Source organism: Gallus gallus, chromosome 11, assembly GCF_016699485.2.
Source record: "Gallus gallus isolate bGalGal1 chromosome 11, bGalGal1.mat.broiler.GRCg7b, whole genome shotgun sequence".
Classification (NCBI taxonomy): Eukaryota; Metazoa; Chordata; class Aves; order Galliformes; family Phasianidae; genus Gallus; species Gallus gallus.
In genome coordinates this window covers 749,873-765,416 of record NC_052542.1, presented here as the reverse complement: position 1 = coordinate 765,416, position 15,544 = coordinate 749,873, and the positions used below count along the sequence as shown (strand labels likewise).

Below are 15,544 nucleotides of genomic sequence, written 5' to 3'. Positions count from 1 at the left end.
AAGAGCCAATGGGAGAAGGCGCGAGCCGCCATTGCAGACCGCGAAGCCCGGATTGAAAGGGGGGAGGGGGGGGCGCGGCGGGAGGGTCTCGTCTTCCAAAAGCTTCCCCCTCACAGCTCTGAGGCCATAACCCCAACTCCCAACACAAGCAGAAGCACAAAAACACGGCAAACACTCTTCAAGACGTTTTATTTTCTAACAGACCAACTGTGCCACGCTCCATTTCTCCCCTTCTTGGCTTTCCCACCCCCCAGAGCCCCCCAGCAAGCACCCGCTTCACACAGACACCCCATGGCAGATGGCACCGTAAAGCCAGCCCCACCTACAGCCTTTCCATATGTGAAATGAATAGGACAGTCCTCTGCAACACAGCCGTCTGCCCAGCAAAGTGCTCTAAAGCATTGGGGTCTTCTTGTGAAGAAAGCACGCAGGCACTCAGACCCTGGGCTACTCGGACCCCTATGTTTCAATTGGACACCCAGACACCTCTGTGGGCCTGGGCCTTGGAGCCTATCTCATACAGCACCTGGTACTGATCAGGATTCCCAGGCACTTGGGGAAGTTTCACCTCGGTTAATCCTGGCCAGGGAACCCAAAGCCTAGAGTTAGCGGCATCTATTAAGGCAGAGTTCAAAGTGGTTCCGTCCCACTTCTTCCTCTACAGCACGCTTCGTATCTTTGTGCCTATCACTGCATTTGGAAGCATCTGGAATTTCATCTCTAAAGGTTCTGAAAAGCAGAATGGCAAAGTGGAGGAAATGCATATGTAGTCCAGCTTTGGATTTTTCAGTTATTTTCTCAGCGTCCCACCTCGTGGCGCCAGTGGGATTACAACAGGAGAGCCGCTGCCTCCGTAAGTATGGGTGTACGGGCTGCGGCCGAGCTTCTGGGACTGCATGCTCACACACCACTCTGCTCGTCTTCCAGTTCTTCGCCGGCCTCGTGATGCTCACCTATGGGGCGAGCACCTTCTTCAGCTTCCGTGCCTGGAAAGGACTCGGCAGCAACGCAGCCACCAGCCAGGCGGCCAGCCATGCGTGAGGCCGCCATCAGTGGCGCTGTCCATGGTGCTGCAGTCACGCCGATCAGCGCTGTGCTCTCAGGTGACGGCGAGATGCCGAGGGCCCGCCGAGGCTGAAGCTCCTGGTGGTCCTCACACGGTGCAGAGCAGCCAGCTGCTCACTGGAACACTTGTACCCAGGGGGCTCACCCCATTGGGTGCACTCCAGTACTAACATTCACTAAACCAAGCCCACGTGGCTGCCTGTGGTCATGCACAGATGCGGTGTAAATAATTGCAATTAACTTCTGTCAGTGGGGGCAGAGCTGGAAGATGAAGGCTAGGCCAAGAAAGAAGTCTAAACTGTTATCACACTGATCTTAACAATAAAGAAGTCAAAGCACAGTTTTATGCTTTAAATAAATATCTTCCTAAATCCAACATTCGAGTCTGTCTGTTCCACCACTGCTGTCAACAAAGCCACACAGAAGAACCACAGAATCACCCAGGTTGGAAAAGACCTTCAAGATCATCGAGCCCAACCACGACCTAACCATACTACCCTCACTAACAACCCTCTGCTAAATCATGTCCCTGAGCACTGCATCCAAAGGTTTTTAAGCACGTCCAGGGATGGTGACTCAACCTCCCCCCCGGGGAACCTATTCCAGTGCTTAACAACCCTTCCTGTAAAGAAGTGTTTCCTAATATCCAACCTAAACTTACCCTGGCGCAACTTGAAGCCATTTCCCTTCGTCCTGTCACCTGTCAGCAGTGAGAAGAGACCAATCCCGCTCTCGCTGTAAGCACCTCTCAGACACTGGGAGAGAGCAATAAGGTCTCCCCTCAGCCTCCTTTTCCCCAGACTAAACAGCCCCAGTTCCCTCAGCCTCTCCTCACAGGACATATTCACCAAGCCCTTCACAAGTCCTGTCACCCTTCTGTGGACCTGCTCCAGGACCTCAATGTCCTTTCTGTACTGCAGTGCCCAAAACTGAACACTGTACTTGAGGTGAGGCCTCACCAATGCTGCGTACAGGGGCAAGCTTACTCCCCTAGTCCTGCTCACCACACCATTCCTGATACAAGCCAGGATGCCATTGGCCTTCTTGGCCACCTGGGCACACTGCTGGCTCATATTCAGCCAACTGCCCACCAGTACACCAAGGTCCCTTTCCATCAGGCAGCTTTCCAGCCACTCCTCCCCAAGCCTGTAGGGTTGCCTGGGGTTGTGGTGGGCAAAATGCAAGACCCGACACTTGGCCCTATTGAAACTCATACAGTTTGCCTTGGCCCATCCATCCAGTCTATCCAGGTCCCGCTGCAGTGCCCTTCTCCCTTCAGGCAGATCAACACTCCCTCCCAACTTGGTGGTGTCTGCAAACTTACTGAGGGTGCACTCAATCCACTCATCAAGATCATTAATACAGATGTTAAAGAGAAGTGGCCCCAGTACCAAGCCCAGGGGGACACCGCTCGTGACCGGCCATCAACTGGATTTAACTCCATTGACCACAACTCTTTGGGCCCAGCCATCCAGCCAGTGTTTCACCCAGCAGAGTGTATGCCCATCCAAACCACGGGCCACCAGCTTCTCCACAAGGATGTTGTAGGGGACAGTATCAAAGGCCTTACTGAAGTCCAGGTAGACCACGTCGACAGCCTTAAAGAGCCCTCTGTCTTCCACTATAGGAAAACAAGTAGAGGAGGCAGGGAGCTGGCATGGCTTGGCAACGGCCTGCTGCTCAGACTGACGGGACAAGAAGGACAGTGCACACACAGTGGAAACAAGGACATGTCAGTCCGGAAGAACACAAAGATGCTGCCTGGACATGCAGAGATGGGATCAGGAAAGCAAGGTCACAGACAGAACTGCACTTGTCGAGAGGTGTGAAAAATAACAAGAAGGAATTCTATAAACGCAACGGTCAGAAGAGACCGAGCAAAGAGAGCTTACCAGCAATGAAGAATGAGAAAGGAGAACTGGCCACAACAGACATGGGGAAGGCCAAGGTACTCGTTGAATTCCTTGCTTCAGTCTTCGCTGAAGGCAGGATTCTTGTCTCTCTTACATCCCTGAACCTCTAGGTGGGAACTGGGAGAGAAAAATTCCTCTTGCTGTAAGAACACAGCAAGACCGAGACTGCCTCCTAAGACTGAATGCCTACACGTCTCTGGGGGGCTTGTGGCCTGATACTGTGTATCCCACTGAGACACAGTGTCCGGAGGGCGCTGACTGATGTGGTTCTCGACACACTCCTCAGCACATCTGAAAACTCATGGCTGTCAAGGGAAGTCCCCGCTGACTGGGAAAAGGGATACGGCACTCCCATTTTTGAGAAAGGTACTAAGGAAGACCTGGAGGTGTTCCCAAGCAGGTTGCATGGGGCCCTGGGCAGCCTGAACTGTTGGTGCCCGATTCAGCGGTTTTCAAGCCCTGCCCGCAACAGGGGGGTGGGAACCAGATGGTCTTTGAGGCCCCTACCGACCCAAGCCAATCTACGGCTTTACAACAGTACTTCACTCTCCACCCAAGTCACGTTAAAAGTCAGTCACCACTGAGAGGGAAACTAAGCAAGGTTAGGAGAAGGGGAAGGAAGCACTGCCCCATTACCACCCGGTAAAAACTACCCAGGATAGCACTGATTTTATATCCGGTACCAGAGCTATTCCAGCTGGTGCATTTATCAACAGCAATCCAACATCTGTTACGTCCTGATACTTCAGAAAATCATTTAATGTTCAGTATTTGTGAAACAGCCGCTGTGGAAGTCCTTGGGTGAACTCCTGCTTGCCAGACTCTATTTAAACTCTAACTCTGAAAACTCTACCTGAAAACTATGAACGCAACACCTACCAGAAAGCAAATCTCCATCTACCTGTGAGCTCTGTGATGTCACCCAAGAGTCACAGTCAGCCCGTGACCTCACAATAGGGCAGAGGCCTAGAAACGCCCCGAGCACCCAGCCCACCTTCAGTCCTGCTGGGGACTTCCGAGGCGTCAACGTCTTCCCGTCGGAACACGAGACGTCGAGACCTTGCCAGCCCTATAGCAGACGTCAGAGTCCTGCGAGCGGATTACGAGTCACCGAGGATCCTGCTCAAGGAACGCCGGACGTCACAGGTCCCGCCAGAGACACACGAGGTGTCCGTCACTGGTGGGACACAGCACACGACAGGTGCTGAGGGCCGGAGGCTGACGACCGCTCTGCCAGAGGCGGCCTCCAGTGACTCAGTCCTCCAAGCACCTCCGTGCCAGGGCAGCTGCGGCCATGAGCCAGGAGGCAGCTGCCAGCGGGAGCCGGGAGGCACAGGCGCGGCCAGAGGAGGCCCGTGAAGAGGAGATGTGCCCCATCTGCCTTGACGCGCTGGATGTCCCAACGCACATTATCCCCTGCAGGCACACCTTCTGCCGGCGCTGCATTGAGCGCTGGGCCGCCGACAGGAACAACTGCCCACTGTGCCGACAAATCATCGGCACACTCGTGAGCGTCCCGCCACCGCCCCCGGCGAACGCCGCCACCCGCCGGCCGCGCAGAAGGCTCCAGAGGAGCCACCGGCGGCGGGAAAGATCCCCGCACCGCTCCCGCAGCCCCCCCTCGCCCCGACGCGCAGAGCGCAACCCCCCCAGGCACCTCCGCCGCCTCTTCTGGAGCATCTGGGATGCTGAGGACGAGGATGACAGGCTGAGAGAGGCCCAAGAGCGGCAGTGGGGCTCCGGGGACCACTCACAGCACCCCGCACGGCCCCCCGCACGGCGCCCCGCCATGCCCCGCCGCTGAGCGGGCGGCCCGACCTCACCTGGCAACAGCACGCAAATGGGAAAGCGCTGGCGGGGGAGAAAGCTGAGGCACCGCACAGCTCTTCTGCCTCAGCTCTACGGACATCACCTCCCCGGACTGCGTCAGGAGAAGCCTTAAAAGCAGCTCGAGGTCATCGCTCCGTGCCCCTCTGCTCAGCCCTCCTGAGACCCAGCGCCCAGGTCTGGGCTCCCCACTACGACAGAGACCTGGGCACACTGGAAAGAGCCCAGTGAACAGCAGCCAAGCTCTTGGGAGGACAGAAGCATCCCTCCTACCACGAGAGAGCTGGGACTGCTCCTCACGCGCCAGTGCCGAGCACAGGGGCAGCATCACTTCCCTAGGCCAGCCTTTTGTTCTCTGGGGATGTGGGTGGGCATTTGCCAGGACTGATGCCCAGGGCACTCACCACAACATTTCCCTTCACATCCTTCTCATATAAGCTAATAAGTCTATTTCACCTAGTTTTAATCTATTTACACACAGTCAGCTACTCTGTAAGCTTACCACGTGTGCCGTTTGCGTGGCTAAAGTTGTGTACAACACAACTTGTGTCCAGGGGTGGGCTCAGGAAATTTAAGCGTGTTAATGGAAGGTGTGGATTTAAAAGGGACTGCACAAACTGCACTGGAATCACAGAACCAGGAAGGCTGGAAAAGATCTCTCAGATTCCCACCAAGTCCAACCCCATGGTGCCCACTACCCACAACCCCCACAACCCTCCGGGACACCTCCACGGATGGTGACTCCCCCACCTCCCTGGGCAGCTGTGCCACCACCTCACGGCTCTTTGGGAGAAGAATCAGCCCCTGACAGATCGTCTTGCACGTGCTGTGGAAGGAAAGCAAGCACAACGAAGCGTCAAGTCTCAACAAATACATCCAAAACCCCAAATCTGTAAGAAAATTGGCCTCTTCGTGCATTTTGGTGGCGATGTTGGAACTCCTAAAAAACTGATGTCAGACTGGCAAACACATAGTCCAGCGCATATAGAAATTTAATCTCTTAAAAAAGACCTTTGCCTGGTGGAGAAGGCACCGAACCGGAGCCCAGTCCCAGTGTGTCACAGAGAAACCAATTATCCCAGGAACACCAAACCACAGAAAACAGCCAGGGCAGAGCAGGCAGCGTTTGATCCAGGCAGCTCCACTCAAACCAGGGGAGCCTTGGTGCAAATTCTCATGGTCTAAAATTGAAATGAAAAAAAAAAAAAAGGAGCAACAACAAAACTTAACTGTGAGTTGGTATCAGCACGCCCAAGTGCTTACAAAGAGCATGAATGCTCCCATGGAGATTGTTCACAGCCAAATAAGACAGAGGTCAACCACATCCCCACCTCACAACCAAACCAGTACATCTAGTCAACACGCTACTTGAATTATTTCACAAAATAAATTCAACTGAAAATGCTCAACAGTGAATTTGTGAGTTAATAAAGCAAAACAGCACAGATCTATCAACAGCAAGAAGTGAGGAACCACGCCCCTGTGAAACGGTGACTTCGGTAGACAGTAAACGGAGATATAAATCCCATCCAAATGTGAACTCACCCAACACTGTGTGCCCCACCTGGACTCTGAAGTTACAATAGGCTTTGCTTAAAACACAACCACCTCCCTCTGGGAAGTAACTGTCTGGGTATCCACTCATACTGCCATGACTTCACATAATTATCCAGAGCAATTGCAACAGGAGAGTAAGGATTTTGTTCCAGTTAAAATTAAAAAGGGAAATTCTGGTTTTAGTTAAGAATTAATTTAGCTCAACAATTCACAACTAAAACATTTCAATGGAGTTTCTTTTAAAATATGATAAAACCTTAAAAAGTCAGAGGGAAGGAGTTAACCAAAGAGCTCCTGTCCATGTATAAATGGCAGCCTGAGGTCTTCAATACCTCCAGTTTTAACCTCAGGATTCAAAAGGGAACATAGCTCTAATCCAAACAAGATGCAGCTATTACCCAACGTTCTTACTGTTTTCCTCTGGTAACAGCCACCTCAGAGCATCGCCCTGTTTGCTTCCCACCCCTGCATGCTGACCATGCTTGAGGGAGAAGCCTGCATGGCCCAGAGTCCTCACTGCTGCTCAAATAAACTACTTCATTTCAGCAATCAAACGCTAGCACTGCTGAGATGACTGGCAGAAGCCAACAGCAGCAGGATTTCACCTCCTTTGTCCTGGTAGGCGGCTTTCCCCCTGCAAAGCAGGCTGTACTTTTGCTCTGCCCAGGTCCTCACTGGGTGACAGCTACTGGCTGCACTGGCAGGGAAAACTCAGTGCTCTGCAGCATCAGCAGCCTGCTTCTGTCTGCTCTCACGCTTTTAGACACGTATTGCCTGAGCATGTCATTAAGCAGCAGATTAACACATCTGACAGCATTAGAGCAGAGGGTCACTATGGCTCCAAATACGTTTGAATTCCAACTGTCAAGACAGAAGCAGCTGGGGTTTGGTGGCAGGCTTATGGCTACAGCCCCACTACAAGCACTCGTGCTGCTTCACTAACACTGCCTACAGCTAAAAGCAAACACACATTTTGTACAGCATGCTATTTAGAGCAGTAAATGACACGGTGGTGAACAGGTCTGTGCCCAACGTACCCTCGAGCTTACATCTGTGCCACTGCCAAACAGAAAGAAACTGCATATGTAGTCCAGCCTTGGATTTTTCAGTTATTTTCTCAGCGTCCCACCTCGTGGCGCCAGTGGGATTACAACAGGAGAGCCGCTGCCTCCGTAAGTATGGGTGTACGGGCTGCGGCCGAGCTTCTGGGACTGCATGCTCACACACCACTCTGCTCGTCTTCCAGTTCTTCGCCGGCCTCGTGATGCTCACCTATGGGGCGAGCACCTTCTTCAGCTTCCGTGCCTGGAAAGGACTCGGCAGCAACGCAGCCACCAGCCAGGCGGCCAGCCATGCGTGAGGCCGCCATCAGTGGCGCTGTCCATGGTGCTGCAGTCACGCCGATCAGCGCTGTGCTCTCAGGTGACGGCGAGATGCCGAGGGCCCGCCGAGGCTGAAGCTCCTGGTGGTCCTCACACGGTGCAGAGCAGCCAGCTGCTCACTGGAACACTTGTACCCAGGGGGCTCACCCCATTGGGTGCACTCCAGTACTAACATTCACTAAACCAAGCCCACGTGGCTGCCTGTGGTCATGCACAGATGCGGTGTAAATAATTGCAATTAACTTCTGTCAGTGGGGGCAGAGCTGGAAGATGAAGGCTAGGCCAAGAAAGAAGTCTAAACTGTTATCACACTGATCTTAACAATAAAGAAGTCAAAGCACAGTTTTATGCTTTAAATAAATATCTTCCTAAATCCAACATTCGAGTCTGTCTGTTCCACCACTGCTGTCAACAAAGCCACACAGAAGAACCACAGAATCACCCAGGTTGGAAAAGACCTTCAAGATCATCGAGCCCAACCACGACCTAACCATACTACCCTCACTAACAACCCTCTGCTAAATCATGTCCCTGAGCACTGCATCCAAAGGTTTTTAAGCACGTCCAGGGATGGTGACTCAACCTCCCCCCCGGGGAACCTATTCCAGTGCTTAACAACCCTTCCTGTAAAGAAGTGTTTCCTAATATCCAACCTAAACTTACCCTGGCGCAACTTGAAGCCATTTCCCTTCGTCCTGTCACCTGTCAGCAGTGAGAAGAGACCAATCCCGCTCTCGCTGTAAGCACCTCTCAGACACTGGGAGAGAGCAATAAGGTCTCCCCTCAGCCTCCTTTTCCCCAGACTAAACAGCCCCAGTTCCCTCAGCCTCTCCTCACAGGACATATTCACCAAGCCCTTCACAAGTCCTGTCACCCTTCTGTGGACCTGCTCCAGGACCTCAATGTCCTTTCTGTACTGCAGTGCCCAAAACTGAACACTGTACTTGAGGTGAGGCCTCACCAATGCTGCGTACAGGGGCAAGCTTACTCCCCTAGTCCTGCTCACCACACCATTCCTGATACAAGCCAGGATGCCATTGGCCTTCTTGGCCACCTGGGCACACTGCTGGCTCATATTCAGCCAACTGCCCACCAGTACACCAAGGTCCCTTTCCATCAGGCAGCTTTCCAGCCACTCCTCCCCAAGCCTGTAGGGTTGCCTGGGGTTGTGGTGGGCAAAATGCAAGACCCGACACTTGGCCCTATTGAAACTCATACAGTTTGCCTTGGCCCATCCATCCAGTCTATCCAGGTCCCGCTGCAGTGCCCTTCTCCCTTCAGGCAGATCAACACTCCCTCCCAACTTGGTGGTGTCTGCAAACTTACTGAGGGTGCACTCAATCCACTCATCAAGATCATTAATACAGATGTTAAAGAGAAGTGGCCCCAGTACCAAGCCCAGGGGGACACCGCTCGTGACCGGCCATCAACTGGATTTAACTCCATTGACCACAACTCTTTGGGCCCAGCCATCCAGCCAGTGTTTCACCCAGCAGAGTGTATGCCCATCCAAACCACGGGCCACCAGCTTCTCCACAAGGATGTTGTAGGGGACAGTATCAAAGGCCTTACTGAAGTCCAGGTAGACCACGTCGACAGCCTTAAAGAGCCCTCTGTCTTCCACTATAGGAAAACAAGTAGAGGAGGCAGGGAGCTGGCATGGCTTGGCAACGGCCTGCTGCTCAGACTGAGGGACAAGAAGGACATGCACACACAGTGGAAACAAGGACATGTCAGTCCGGAAGAACACAAAGATGCTGCCTGGACATGCAGAGATGGGATCAGGAAAGCAAGGTCACAGACAGAACTGCACTTGTCGAGAGGTGTGAAAAATAACAAGAAGGAATTCTATAAACGCAACGGTCAGAAGAGACCGAGCAAAGAGAGCTTACCAGCAATGAAGAATGAGAAAGGAGAACTGGCCACAACAGACATGGGGAAGGCCAAGGTACTCGTTGAATTCCTTGCTTCAGTCTTCGCTGAAGGCAGGATTCTTGTCTCTCTTACATCCCTGAACCTCTAGGTGGGAACTGGGAGAGAAAAATTCCTCTTGCTGTAAGAACACAGCAAGACCGAGACTGCCTCCTAAGACTGAATGCCTACACGTCTCTGGGGGGCTTGTGGCCTGATACTGTGTATCCCACTGAGACACAGTGTCCGGAGGGCGCTGACTGATGTGGTTCTCGACACACTCCTCAGCACATCTGAAAACTCATGGCTGTCAAGGGAAGTCCCCGCTGACTGGGAAAAGGGATACGGCACTCCCATTTTTGAGAAAGGTACTAAGGAAGACCTGGAGGTGTTCCCAAGCAGGTTGCATGGGGCCCTGGGCAGCCTGAACTGTTGGTGCCCGATTCAGCGGTTTTCAAGCCTGCCCGCAACAGGGGGGTGGGAACCAGATGGTCTTTGAGGCCCCTACCGACCCAAGCCAATCTACGGCTTTACAACAGTACTTCACTCTCCACCCAAGTCACGTTAAAAGTCAGTCACCACTGAGAGGGAAACTAAGCAAGGTTAGGAGAAGGGGAAGGAAGCACTGCCCCATTACCACCCGGTAAAAACTACCCGGGATAGCACTGATTTTATATCCGGTACCAGAGCTATTCCAGCTGGTGCATTTATCAACAGCAATCCAACATCTGTTACGTCTGATACTTCAGAAAATCATTTAATGTTCAGTATTTGTGAAACAGCCGCTGTGGAAGTCCTTGGGTGAACTCCTGCTTGCCCGACTCTATTTAAACTCTAACTCTGAAAACTCTACCTGAAAACTATGAACGCAACACCTACCAGAAAGCAAATCTCCATCTACCTGTGAGCTCTGTGATGTCACCCAAGAGTCACAGTCAGCCCGTGACCTCACAATAGGGCAGAGGCCTAGAAACGCCCCGAGCACCCAGCCCACCTTCAGTCCTGCTGGGGACTTCCGAGGCGTCAACGTCTTCCCGTCGGAACACGAGACGTCGAGACCTTGCCAGCCCTATAGCAGACGTCAGAGTCCTGCGAGCGGATTACGAGTCACCGAGGATCCTGCTCAAGGAACGCCGGACGTCACAGGTCCCGCCAGAGACACACGAGGTGTCCGTCACTGGTGGGACACAGCACACGACAGGTGCTGAGGGCCGGAGGCTGACGACCGCTCTGCCAGAGGCGGCCTCCAGTGACTCAGTCCTCCAAGCACCTCCGTGCCAGGGCAGCTGCGGCCATGAGCCAGGAGGCAGCTGCCAGCGGGAGCCGGGAGGCACAGGCGCGGCCAGAGGAGGCCCGTGAAGAGGAGATGTGCCCCATCTGCCTTGACGCGCTGGATGTCCCAACGCACATTATCCCCTGCAGGCACACCTTCTGCCGGCGCTGCATTGAGCGCTGGGCCGCCGACAGGAACAACTGCCCACTGTGCCGACAAATCATCGGCACACTCGTGAGCGTCCCGCCACCGCCCCCGGCGAACGCCGCCACCCGCCGGCCGCGCAGAAGGCTCCAGAGGAGCCACCGGCGGCGGGAAAGATCCCCGCACCGCTCCCGCAGCCCCCCCTCGCCCCGACGCGCAGAGCGCAACCCCCCCAGGCACCTCCGCCGCCTCTTCTGGAGCATCTGGGATGCTGAGGACGAGGATGACAGGCTGAGAGAGGCCCAAGAGCGGCAGTGGGGCTCCGGGGACCACTCACAGCACCCCGCACGGCCCCCCGCACGGCGCCCCGCCATGCCCCGCCGCTGAGCGGGCGGCCCGACCTCACCTGGCAACAGCACGCAAATGGGAAAGCGCTGGCGGGGGAGAAAGCTGAGGCACCGCACAGCTCTTCTGCCTCAGCTCTACGGACATCACCTCCCCGGACTGCGTCAGGAGAAGCCTTAAAAGCAGCTCGAGGTCATCGCTCCGTGCCCCTCTGCTCAGCCCTCCTGAGACCCAGCGCCCAGGTCTGGGCTCCCCACTACGACAGAGACCTGGGCACACTGGAAAGAGCCCAGTGAACAGCAGCCAAGCTCTTGGGAGGACAGAAGCATCCCTCCTACCACGAGAGAGCTGGGACTGCTCCTCACGCGCCAGTGCCGAGCACAGGGGCAGCATCACTTCCCTAGGCCAGCCTTTTGTTCTCTGGGGATGTGGGTGGGCATTTGCCAGGACTGATGCCCAGGGCACTCACCACAACATTTCCCTTCACATCCTTCTCATATAAGCTAATAAGTCTATTTCACCTAGTTTTAATCTATTTACACACAGTCAGCTACTCTGTAAGCTTACCACGTGTGCCGTTTGCGTGGCTAAAGTTGTGTACAACACAACTTGTGTCCAGGGGTGGGCTCAGGAAATTTAAGCGTGTTAATGGAAGGTGTGGATTTAAAAGGGACTGCACAAACTGCACTGGAATCACAGAACCAGGAAGGCTGGAAAAGATCTCTCAGATTCCCACCAAGTCCAACCCCATGGTGCCCACTACCCACAACCCCCACAACCCTCCGGGACACCTCCACGGATGGTGACTCCCCCACCTCCCTGGGCAGCTGTGCCACCACCTCACGGCTCTTTGGGAGAAGAATCAGCCCCTGACAGATCGTCTTGCACGTGCTGTGGAAGGAAAGCAAGCACAACGAAGCGTCAAGTCTCAACAAATACATCCAAAACCCCAAATCTGTAAGAAAATTGGCCTCTTCGTGCATTTTGGTGGCGATGTTGGAACTCCTAAAAAACTGATGTCAGACTGGCAAACACATAGTCCAGCGCATATAGAAATTTAATCTCTTAAAAAAGACCTTTGCCTGGTGGAGAAGGCACCGAACCGGAGCCCAGTCCCAGTGTGTCACAGAGAAACCAATTATCCCAGGAACACCAAACCACAGAAAACAGCCAGGGCAGAGCAGGCAGCGTTTGATCCAGGCAGCTCCACTCAAACCAGGGGAGCCTTGGTGCAAATTCTCATGGTCTAAAATTGAAATGAAAAAAAAAAAAAAAGGAGCAACAACAAAACTTAACTGTGAGTTGGTATCAGCACGCCCAAGTGCTTACAAAGAGCATGAATGCTCCCATGGAGATTGTTCACAGCCAAATAAGACAGAGGTCAACCACATCCCCACCTCACAACCAAACCAGTACATCTAGTCAACACGCTACTTGAATTATTTCACAAAATAAATTCAACTGAAAATGCTCAACAGTGAATTTGTGAGTTAATAAAGCAAAACAGCACAGATCTATCAACAGCAAGAAGTGAGGAACCACGCCCCTGTGAAACGGTGACTTCGGTAGACAGTAAACGGAGATATAAATCCCATCCAAATGTGAACTCACCCAACACTGTGTGCCCCACCTGGACTCTGAAGTTACAATAGGCTTTGCTTAAAACACAACCACCTCCCTCTGGGAAGTAACTGTCTGGGTATCCACTCATACTGCCATGACTTCACATAATTATCCAGAGCAATTGCAACAGGAGAGTAAGGATTTTGTTCCAGTTAAAATTAAAAAGGGAAATTCTGGTTTTAGTTAAGAATTAATTTAGCTCAACAATTCACAACTAAAACATTTCAATGGAGTTTCTTTTAAAATATGATAAAACCTTAAAAAGTCAGAGGGAAGGAGTTAACCAAAGAGCTCCTGTCCATGTATAAATGGCAGCCTGAGGTCTTCAATACCTCCAGTTTTAACCTCAGGATTCAAAAGGGAACATAGCTCTAATCCAAACAAGATGCAGCTATTACCCAACGTTCTTACTGTTTTCCTCTGGTAACAGCCACCTCAGAGCATCGCCCTGTTTGCTTCCCACCCCTGCATGCTGACCATGCTTGAGGGAGAAGCCTGCATGGCCCAGAGTCCTCACTGCTGCTCAAATAAACTACTTCATTTCAGCAATCAAACGCTAGCACTGCTGAGATGACTGGCAGAAGCCAACAGCAGCAGGATTTCACCTCCTTTGTCCTGGTAGGCGGCTTTCCCCCTGCAAAGCAGGCTGTACTTTTGCTCTGCCCAGGTCCTCACTGGGTGACAGCTACTGGCTGCACTGGCAGGGAAAACTCAGTGCTCTGCAGCATCAGCAGCCTGCTTCTGTCTGCTCTCACGCTTTTAGACACGTATTGCCTGAGCATGTCATTAAGCAGCAGATTAACACATCTGACAGCATTAGAGCAGAGGGTCACTATGGCTCCAAATACGTTTGAATTCCAACTGTCAAGACAGAAGCAGCTGGGGTTTGGTGGCAGGCTTATGGCTACAGCCCCACTACAAGCACTCGTGCTGCTTCACTAACACTGCCTACAGCTAAAAGCAAACACACATTTTGTACAGCATGCTATTTAGAGCAGTAAATGACACGGTGGTGAACAGGTCTGTGCCCAACGTACCCTCGAGCTTACATCTGTGCCACTGCCAAACAGAAAGAAACTGCATATGTAGTCCAGCCTTGGATTTTTCAGTTATTTTCTCAGCGTCCCACCTCGTGGCGCCAGTGGGATTACAACAGGAGAGCCGCTGCCTCCGTAAGTATGGGTGTACGGGCTGCGGCCGAGCTTCTGGGACTGCATGCTCACACACCACTCTGCTCGTCTTCCAGTTCTTCGCCGGCCTCGTGATGCTCACCTATGGGGCGAGCACCTTCTTCAGCTTCCGTGCCTGGAAAGGACTCGGCAGCAACGCAGCCACCAGCCAGGCGGCCAGCCATGCGTGAGGCCGCCATCAGTGGCGCTGTCCATGGTGCTGCAGTCACGCCGATCAGCGCTGTGCTCTCAGGTGACGGCGAGATGCCGAGGGCCCGCCGAGGCTGAAGCTCCTGGTGGTCCTCACACGGTGCAGAGCAGCCAGCTGCTCACTGGAACACTTGTACCCAGGGGGCTCACCCCATTGGGTGCACTCCAGTACTAACATTCACTAAACCAAGCCCACGTGGCTGCCTGTGGTCATGCACAGATGCGGTGTAAATAATTGCAATTAACTTCTGTCAGTGGGGGCAGAGCTGGAAGATGAAGGCTAGGCCAAGAAAGAAGTCTAAACTGTTATCACACTGATCTTAACAATAAAGAAGTCAAAGCACAGTTTTATGCTTTAAATAAATATCTTCCTAAATCCAACATTCGAGTCTGTCTGTTCCACCACTGCTGTCAACAAAGCCACACAGAAGAACCACAGAATCACCCAGGTTGGAAAAGACCTTCAAGATCATCGAGCCCAACCACGACCTAACCATACTACCCTCACTAACAACCCTCTGCTAAATCATGTCCCTGAGCACTGCATCCAAAGGTTTTTAAGCACGTCCAGGGATGGTGACTCAACCTCCCCCCCGGGGAACCTATTCCAGTGCTTAACAACCCTTCCTGTAAAGAAGTGTTTCCTAATATCCAACCTAAACTTACCCTGGCGCAACTTGAAGCCATTTCCCTTCGTCCTGTCACCTGTCAGCAGTGAGAAGAGACCAACCCCGCTCTCGCTGTAAGCACCTCTCAGACACTGGGAGAGAGCAATAAGGTCTCCCCTCAGCCTCCTTTTCCCCAGACTAAACAGCCCCAGTTCCCTCAGCCTCTCCTCACAGGACATATTCACCAAGCCCTTCACAAGTCCTGTCACCCTTCTGTGGACCTGCTCCAGGACCTCAATGTCCTTTCTGTACTGCAGTGCCCAAAACTGAACACTGTACTTGAGGTGAGGCCTCACCAATGCTGCGTACAGGGGCAAGCTTACTCCCCTAGTCCTGCTCACCACACCATTCCTGATACAAGCCAGGATGCCATTGGCCTTCTTGGCCACCTGGGCACACTGCTGGCTCATATTCAGCCAACTGCCCACCAGTACACCAAGGTCCCTTTCCATCAGGC

At 53.0% G+C, this 15,544-nt stretch overlaps 3 long non-coding RNA genes across 3 annotated transcripts; all 3 read left to right on the top strand.

Annotated features, from left to right (window-relative positions):
* Positions 1–103: 103 nt before the first annotated feature.
* LOC121106572 lies at positions 104–1,441 on the top strand. Its single transcript, XR_005839115.1, has 2 exons — positions 104–853; positions 928–1,441. It is a non-coding gene; the product is annotated as an uncharacterized LOC121106572 (long non-coding RNA).
* Positions 1,442–5,764: 4,323 nt separating this feature from the next.
* On the top strand, positions 5,765–8,122 carry LOC121106571. Its single transcript, XR_005839114.1, has 2 exons — positions 5,765–7,534; positions 7,609–8,122. It is a non-coding gene; the product is annotated as an uncharacterized LOC121106571 (long non-coding RNA).
* Positions 8,123–12,441: 4,319 nt separating this feature from the next.
* Positions 12,442–14,800, top strand: LOC121106568. The gene is made up of 2 exons (XR_005839111.1): positions 12,442–14,212; positions 14,287–14,800. It is a non-coding gene; the product is annotated as an uncharacterized LOC121106568 (long non-coding RNA).
* The last annotated feature ends 744 nt before the right edge of the window (positions 14,801–15,544 follow it).